This window comes from Protopterus annectens, chromosome 15.part0 (assembly GCF_019279795.1).
Source record: "Protopterus annectens isolate FY-2018-M chromosome 15.part0, PAN1.0, whole genome shotgun sequence".
Classification (NCBI taxonomy): domain Eukaryota; kingdom Metazoa; phylum Chordata; order Ceratodontiformes; family Protopteridae; genus Protopterus; species Protopterus annectens.
This window is the reverse complement of record NC_056749.1, coordinates 20,654,160-20,662,393: the sequence shown is the minus strand read 5'-3', so window position 1 is coordinate 20,662,393 and position 8,234 is coordinate 20,654,160.

The following is an 8,234-nucleotide window of genomic DNA, read 5'->3' as shown; positions in this document are numbered from 1 at the left end:
AACTGGTTAATAGTATAAATGTTTTATTCTTTAGCTCCTTGGTGCAAGACCTTACAGGAGTTGCTACATAAACTGGATGTGAATGCAGTCAAGTAAGGCCATGGCTATAGTGCAGCAAAAAAAAATGTCCCCTCTAACAAAGGAAATGCTAGAGCAAAGATTAAATTACATGAGACAAGCACCCTGCTGAGATCTGCCAATCAATGGAATTACCAGGTCAAATTACCCTCAGGACTTTGACAGCTAGGGAAGCTAATTGTTATGGGGGAGGGGAGAAGAAAATGGACTGGAATTCATTGTCTCACAAATTAGTGCCATTTGAACTAAATTAGAAAAAAGTCAGCAGTAAACAGTACTTTGAGTGTGTTCTGCGACATTTGCACTGTTTCTGTTTTAAGTAGTCATTCAGCAGCAGGGAATGTTACTTACACTGTTCTATTTTACTCAGTACTTTGTACGCATGTAACATCTATGAAATGACAGGAGCTTTAGGCAAATGGAGGTCTGCATGATGTAACATTTTTGAGCCAAGCAATGATTTCTGGGATACTGAATGGGAACCTGATTTATCCAAACCACGTCAATATGCCAGCCTCCAGGTGGTCAGAGTCTGGAATTACATATAAAAATATTTAAAATCCTGTAAATAATCCCAGAGTGCTGTTAAAGTGTAGGAAACATCATGCCATGATGTTTTAAACATGTTTTTTGAGTCTGTGGGTGCGGTACTCCTTTAAAGCACAATTGACATATCCTGCCAAAATTAGACTTTGCCTTCCTGAGGGGAAAAGAACCTTCGAAACCTTAGAAGAAACAAGCCCCTTTATAAAGAAGAAGAATCTGATAATTACAGAAGAACAAATGAATACTACTTCAACGTTAAAAAGACAAGCAGCAACGAAGTCTGACCGGACTGTGAAAGACAAGAAGAAACCCAAGGAAAAATGAACAAAATGCACTTTTTCTTTTTTTTTTTTTTTTTCCTTTTCCTTAAACCCTTCGAATAGTCAATATTATTCTGATATCACAGATTTCTACAAAGGTAAACAAGGTAAAACCATGATTCTTATTTTTCATTGTTATTTTAAACTAATCATATAATTTAATAACATGAAGCAACATAACTTTATTTATCACATTTAGCATAGGCTGCAAGGTACTTAAAAATGCCTAGTTGTTATTCTCAATCTTCTTCTTTCGACTGCTCCCATTAGGGGTCACCACAGCAGATCAACTGTTTCCATTTCTTCCTGTCCTCTGTATCTTGCTCTGTCACACCAACCACTTCTATGTCCTCTCTCACCACATCCATAAACCTTATCTTAGGCCTTTCTCTTTTCCTGTTACCTGGCAGCTTCATCCTTAGCATCTTTTTCCCAATACACTCTGCATCCCCCCTCAGCACATGTCCAAACCAACATAATATTGCCTCTCTGGCTTTGTCTCCAAACCTTCCAACCTGGGCTGACCCTCTAATATACTTATTCCTAATCCTGTCCATCCTCATCACACCCAGTGCAAATCTTAACATCTTCAACTCTGCCACGTCAAGCTCTGACTCCTGCCTTTTTGTCAGTGCCACTGTCTCCAACCCATATAACATAGCTGGTCTCACTACTCTCTTGTAGACCTTCCCTTTCACTCTTACTGGTACTCGTCTGTCACAAATCACTCCTGACACTCTTCTCCACCCACTCCATCCTGCCTGTACTCTCTTCTTCACCTCTCTTCCACACTCACCATTACTCTGAACTATTGATCCCAAGTACTTAAACTCATCCACCTTCGCCACCTCTACTCCCTGCATCCTCACCATTCCTCTATCCTCCCTGTCATTCACACACATATATTGTGTCTTAGTCCTGCTGACTTTCATTCCTCTTCTCTCTAGAGCATATCTCCACCTCTCCAGGGTCTCCTCCACATGTTCCCTACTCTCACTACAGATCACAATGTCATCTACAACCATCATAGTCCATGGGGACTCCTGTCTGATCTCATCTGTCAACCTTTAATTTCCACTAATTAAACTTCATTTTTGTGAGAGTAAAGAACAGGTTAAAAATGGACTTCAGTGGATTTTTTTCTGAAAATGTAAAATAAATGGTTCATAGGTTCATAGGTTAATACTAGGCTAACTGCCCTTTTTGGGTCATTTGAAGCCTAGCCAGTTATCCCATGTGAGAATCAAACCCTGTACCTTGTGTCTTTAAGGTAAACACTTTAACCATTATGTCATCCTCCCATTTCAGTGTGTACAGTGCACGCAGTTAACTAACTTGGCAAAAACATATAGCTTGGTATTCATTGTTATTAAGAATCAGAAGTAAAATATTTTATCTCTTATAAACTATGCAGCTTGTGGAATTTATTATCTACAAGCAGGTCAAAATGAACTCTTGTATGCAGCTGTGTCTCAATATGATACGCAAGATAGGCCAAGGATGAAAGGAATTATTTTTCAGGAATAGAATGTTTAAGATATGGAAAACAAACTGTCAGCAGACCAGCTTGAGAGGAAAGACTTATTATTCTGGCAAATTCTCAAAACTGCTGATGCAGGCAGAAAAAACACTATAAAGATTGGGACTTTTTCTTTTGTATGAGAGACTTTGATTATTCTAAGCTGACATATGTTTTGATGTATATATCTTTCATTGTTAAGCTAGATGAAAAACCTTGTGTGCAGTAAATGAATGTCATAACAGCAGAACTGTCTCAGTGTCTTCACTGAGTAAAGGTACAGACTACCTGAATATTGTAGTACAACTTTAACTTAACAATTTTGATATTTTTTATCAACACCTAAGAAGTGAACACATATAAAAAAGATCATAAAAATATAGTTGACATGATGTGTTAGGATTTATATGAATACAGTGTCTAACACGTGGAATCTGGTTACAGCCTGCTATGTTTTACATCTACAAAAATCTTATAACCCCCTAAAAGGTTCTGTTGTTTAACTGCATACTAAAAACATATTAATCTAATGAAACATGGTATGACAGATTCTCTATTAATAAGTTTTAGGGGAGAGCTTGCATTTTGTGCTTGTTTTTAAACTGTCTAGAGCTCCGTGTGTTCAAATTGCCATTTTCTTTGCAATATAAAAGCTTCACAAGATAAACGCGGACTTTACAGCATTTCTGCGAGCATTTTCTAATCATAGAAGGCATGTTAAGTATAATTCCCACCTTTCTACCTAAATAGTTTTGAAATTAAGGTTTTGGAAATCAGCTTGAACTTGTAATTCATCCATGAGCTCCATTTCTTTCCAGAAGCAGCTGTGATGCCTAACGGGAGCTGAACAATTGACCTCTGAACCTGCAGTTCCTCTCTGAGACCAATGGACCAATCAGAATGCTGGAAAAATGTCAAAGCAATTCAAAAGACAAAACGAGCTTTTTCGTAACATTTAACAAATAAAAATGACTGTTTATATGTTTTATAAAGTTTAAAACACTATTTAAATAAGAATACAATGAAAAAAGCAGTACAACCACTCAATCTTGCTGTTATACATAGAAATGATTCTTAAAGGGGAAGGGGAAAGAAAGATCACTTGTGTTTAGAAGTATGCCTCACATTGCCAAAGAATTTTGTAATATACTACATTTAAAGTGCTTTTTATGATTAGAATAGATACAGGAGAAGTTGGCAAGGACCATAAAGTATAGACTATAGGTAGCACAGCATTAAATACAAAAAGCTTTCTACACCAGTTGGTTATAATGATATGACTGCTAGGGAAACTACTTTACCTCGTCTCATACATAGCTACATCTGTGCTAGAAAAATAAATGGCTGTAACCTTAAAATTACATTTGTAAAGCATTTTTCTGTTTGATAAAATCGGAATCATACCTTCAGAAAAGTTTCATATTTAAAAGTAATTTTTCAAAGATGTAAGTTTCTTGTATCAGTTTTGTTTCAGTCTCTAAGACTATGGAATTACTCTTTCCCATACATGTCAGAGGCAGACTTGCTATTTCTTTCATAAAATGCATTTTTTGAACACTGGTTGTGGGCAGTGGTGGTGCATAAATACATTACACATTAGATAAGTAATGGTTAAATATGTCAATGTTAAATATTTCATTCTCAGGTTTTGCACTATGTTCATTACTTTTATAACGGAGCTTACTCTATATATGTTACAGGATACTTATGATATATCTGTATTCCTATAATTAGACACTGTTTTACAGACTTTTAGCTGAGGAGGCAGTATATGAAATCTTCATATATATTAAAATAATCCTTGGTAATACAGTCATTCTAGTATTGGCAGTGCCTTTCTGCTCAGCTGCCTTGTGAAATTTGCTAAAGTAAATCAAATACTGATCCTAACAACTCCATACATAGATGTATATACTGACCCTGATAATTACATGTTTATATCATATACATAAATTATACTTCTAATTATTCCTTCTTTTATATTTCAACAGCCTAGCCACTATCTAGGCAATAATAACACGAACAGTGGATAATTACTAATGAAACAATTTTACAGTGAAAATGTGTTATACTATGGAAATTATAAAAATGTATTTAACAACAGACAGGACTAAAGAAGATATAACTACATAGATATGATACATCTATCAGAATCAAATAGGTCACAATTTTAATACTGCTGTGAGAAATGTATGCATGTATATATATATATATATATATATATATATATATATATATGGATTCACTTTATAACCTCGAAATGCTGAAATATCGAATTTCAGTATCTCGAGACTATAAAACTGACTCCACAAAACACCGACAAACAAAAACCGCAAAACCACATAACCGAAAACACCTCACACACTACACTAAACATACAACACAACACCCACATCACAACATAAACAAAAAAAATACAGATACACAACTCACACACACATAAGCAGGGGGGCAAGCACCCCTGCACCCCACACCCCCCCTACTTATATATACTAAATCCGAGATCGCACAAACACAACACAAAAGCTCACTCACACACACACATTCTCCAATCCCTCACACACACTCTAACTCCCACTCAAAACCCTTACAAAACACTCACTTACCTGACATAACACCTACATCCACACACGGCACCGCACACCACCAAAACACAAACCCGGACATTACGTAGCGCAACTTCATAACCGAGAATTCGACATATATTCGAGATATGTGAAATTCGCGATTATGAACGTTCGCTATTTCTAACATTCGACTTTATAGCTTCGAGATACTGCAATTCGACATTTCAGTATTTCGATGTTATAAAGTGAGCCCATATATATATATATATATATATATATATATATATATATATATATATATATATATATATATACACACACATCATAGGAACACTTCTCCATCAACACTCTCAGAGCAAACATCGCATCTGTAGTGCTCTTTCCTGGCATGAAACCATACTGCTGATCACTAATCATCACCTCCCTTCTTAATCTAGCTTCCACTACTCTTTCCCATAACTTCATGCTGTGACTGATCAGTTTAATCCCTCTGTAGTTACTACAGCTCTGCACATCACCCTTATTCTTAAAAATCGGTACCAAAACACTTTTTCTCCATTCCTCAGGCATCCTCTCACTTTCCAAGATTTCATTAAACAATCTAGTTAAAAATTCCACTGCCATTTCACCTAAACACCTCCATGCTTCCACAGGTATGTCATCTGGACCAACAGCCTTTCCGTTCTTCATCCTCTTCATAGCTATCCTTACTTCCTCCTTGCTAATCCACTGCACTTCATGATTCACTATCTGCACATCATCCAACCTTCTCTCCCTCTCATTCTCTTCATTCATCAACCCCTCAAAGTACTCTTTCCATCTGCTCAACACACTCTCCTCGCTTCTGAGTACGTTTCCCTCATTATCCTTTATCACCCTTACCTGCTGCACATCTTTACTAGCTCGGTCCCCCTGTCTAACCAATTGGTACAGGTCCTTTTCTCCCTCCTTAGTGTCCAACCTTTTATACAACTCTTCATATGCCTTATCCTTAGCCTTCGCCACCTCTCTCTTTGCCATGCACCTCATCTCCTTAAACTCTTGTCTACGATGTTCTTCATCTCACATTGCTGCAGTCCTTACATATGGGTAGTCCGCTGTCCTCGGTCGGCCCGAATACCAAAGTATTAGGCTGACGTCGGTCAAGGCGCATAAAACTGACATCAGGACGTCAGGGTACAAATGCGCATAACCGACGTCATATCCTCAGTCTTTTTTGCCGCATGGTCCGATGCAGAAGCAGTGTTGCAAGTGCCATTCGGCGTTCTGAAATTTTTCGAGTTCGGAGTTTCAGACCGAATCCAATTTGGCTAAGTACCCCGTTGGGGAATATTTTGGTTTTTTCTTGCCTCAGTGTTTTACCGGATCTCAGAAAAAGTGAATAACTGTATTTCTTGTGGGAAACAGATACCGCATAGGGATTATCATTCCTTGTGTATTCCTTGTTTGGGGCCTGAGCACGACGTTGTTGGGTGTCGCTTTTGTGCTAGGTTCAATAAGCGCACTATTAAGCGAAGGTTAGATTGTGCTAGGCTGGTCTTCGGGAAGCGGTGCAATTATAATATGCCGTCGGATTCTCCGGCGCCCGCTTCTACGAAGAAGCGCAAAGACAAAACAGTTAAACCCAGGCAAGATGAGTCGTCCGTTCCGGATGCCGGTTCTTTAGAGGCGTCAGTGGAACCGGTGGTTCCGACGGAGGCTTCTCTGGAGTCTCAGGGGGAGACTTTGATATTGCAGGATGTGGCCTCTCAGGAGGCAGGTCAGGCTGAAGGGGCTTCTCAGGTTACTGTACTCCCCTCCCTTCCTAGGGTGGTTAGGCCCTCTCCTTCTGTTTCCAAGGCTTCTCCCAGAGGCAGGCCAGGTTTAGCTTCTGTTGGTGTCACTCCTAGTTCAGCAGGGTCTGTGCCCAAGAAGCACATGCTTAAAATGGCAGAAGATTTGATTACTCTGATTAGAGGTTCTTTGCCCCCTCCTGATAAGAGGCCTAGGGTGGAGCCTGAGTTGGGAAGTTTTGAGCAGGCTTCGGATGTTTCAGAGTCTTGGCTGAAGACTTGCAGGAGTACTCTCCTTATTCTGATTCTGATGCAGATGATTCTACTCCTTCTGCTTCTCCTCCAGAGGATTTTTCTTTTTCAGAGACACTTCATTCTATGAGAGAACATTTTAAGTGGGAAGGTCAGGACTTCTCTGATTCCCGGAAAAGGCTTAGGGAATTTTTGCTTTTACCCCAACATAGGCCCTTGGCTATACCCCCTGTTCTGGATGTTGTGGAAGATGTGTTTGCAGAGGCTTCACTTAATCCTGATTCTCTGCCTCCTGCTCCTGTTAAACCGGATAGGTATTACAGGGTGCCTGAGGCTCATAAATATCTTTATAAGAGTCCTAGGGCTGACCCAGAAACTATTAGTCAGGGACCTAAGGGTGTCAAGGCCTCTGTTGTAAAAAATCCGGTTCCTCCAGATAAAGAGGCCAGAGCTTTGGATAGATGGGGAAAGAAGGTCTATACATCTTCTACCTTAGCTATGAGGGCTTTGAATTGCCAGTTTCATATGTTGAAATATCAAAACTTTCTTCTTTCTAAATTGAAGTCTAAGGTGGATGCTCTGGCGGAAGGCATTGAGTGTAAAGAATTACAAGATTTGGTGCATGTCTCTGAACAGGTGGGTAAGCATTCATTACAATGTGGTTTTGATGCTGTACAGGCCTCGTCTAGGGTGGCTGCCACTGGTTCAGTTCTTCGCAGGCACGCCTGGCTGAAGGATCAGACTTTATCTGACCATGTTAAGACAAGGATTTTGGATGCTCCTTTGCAGTCTGATGTGTTGTTTGGTTCACCTGTGGAGTCAGTCTTGAAGAAAATGGAAGACAAGGCTAAGTCTATGCAGGCTGTTAAAGATTTTTTGCAAGTTCAGCCTCCGAAGTTTAGTAGGAATTGGCCTGCTAAGGGGTGGACGTATCCTTCTTATGATTCTCAGTCTAGGGGTAGATCTAGACGTGGTAGGGGCAGAGCTCAGAGTTCTTTCAGACCTAGAACAGGGAGTTCACCTGCACAATCTTCGGTGAGGGCAGGGGCCAGTCCTTTCGTAAACAGGCCCAATGACCTACCTTTTCAGCTGCCAGATCCTTCTTGCCTGGCAGCACCTTTGGGAGGAAGGTTGGCACTCTTCAAGGAAAATTGGGATTTGATTACCCAAGACAAATGGG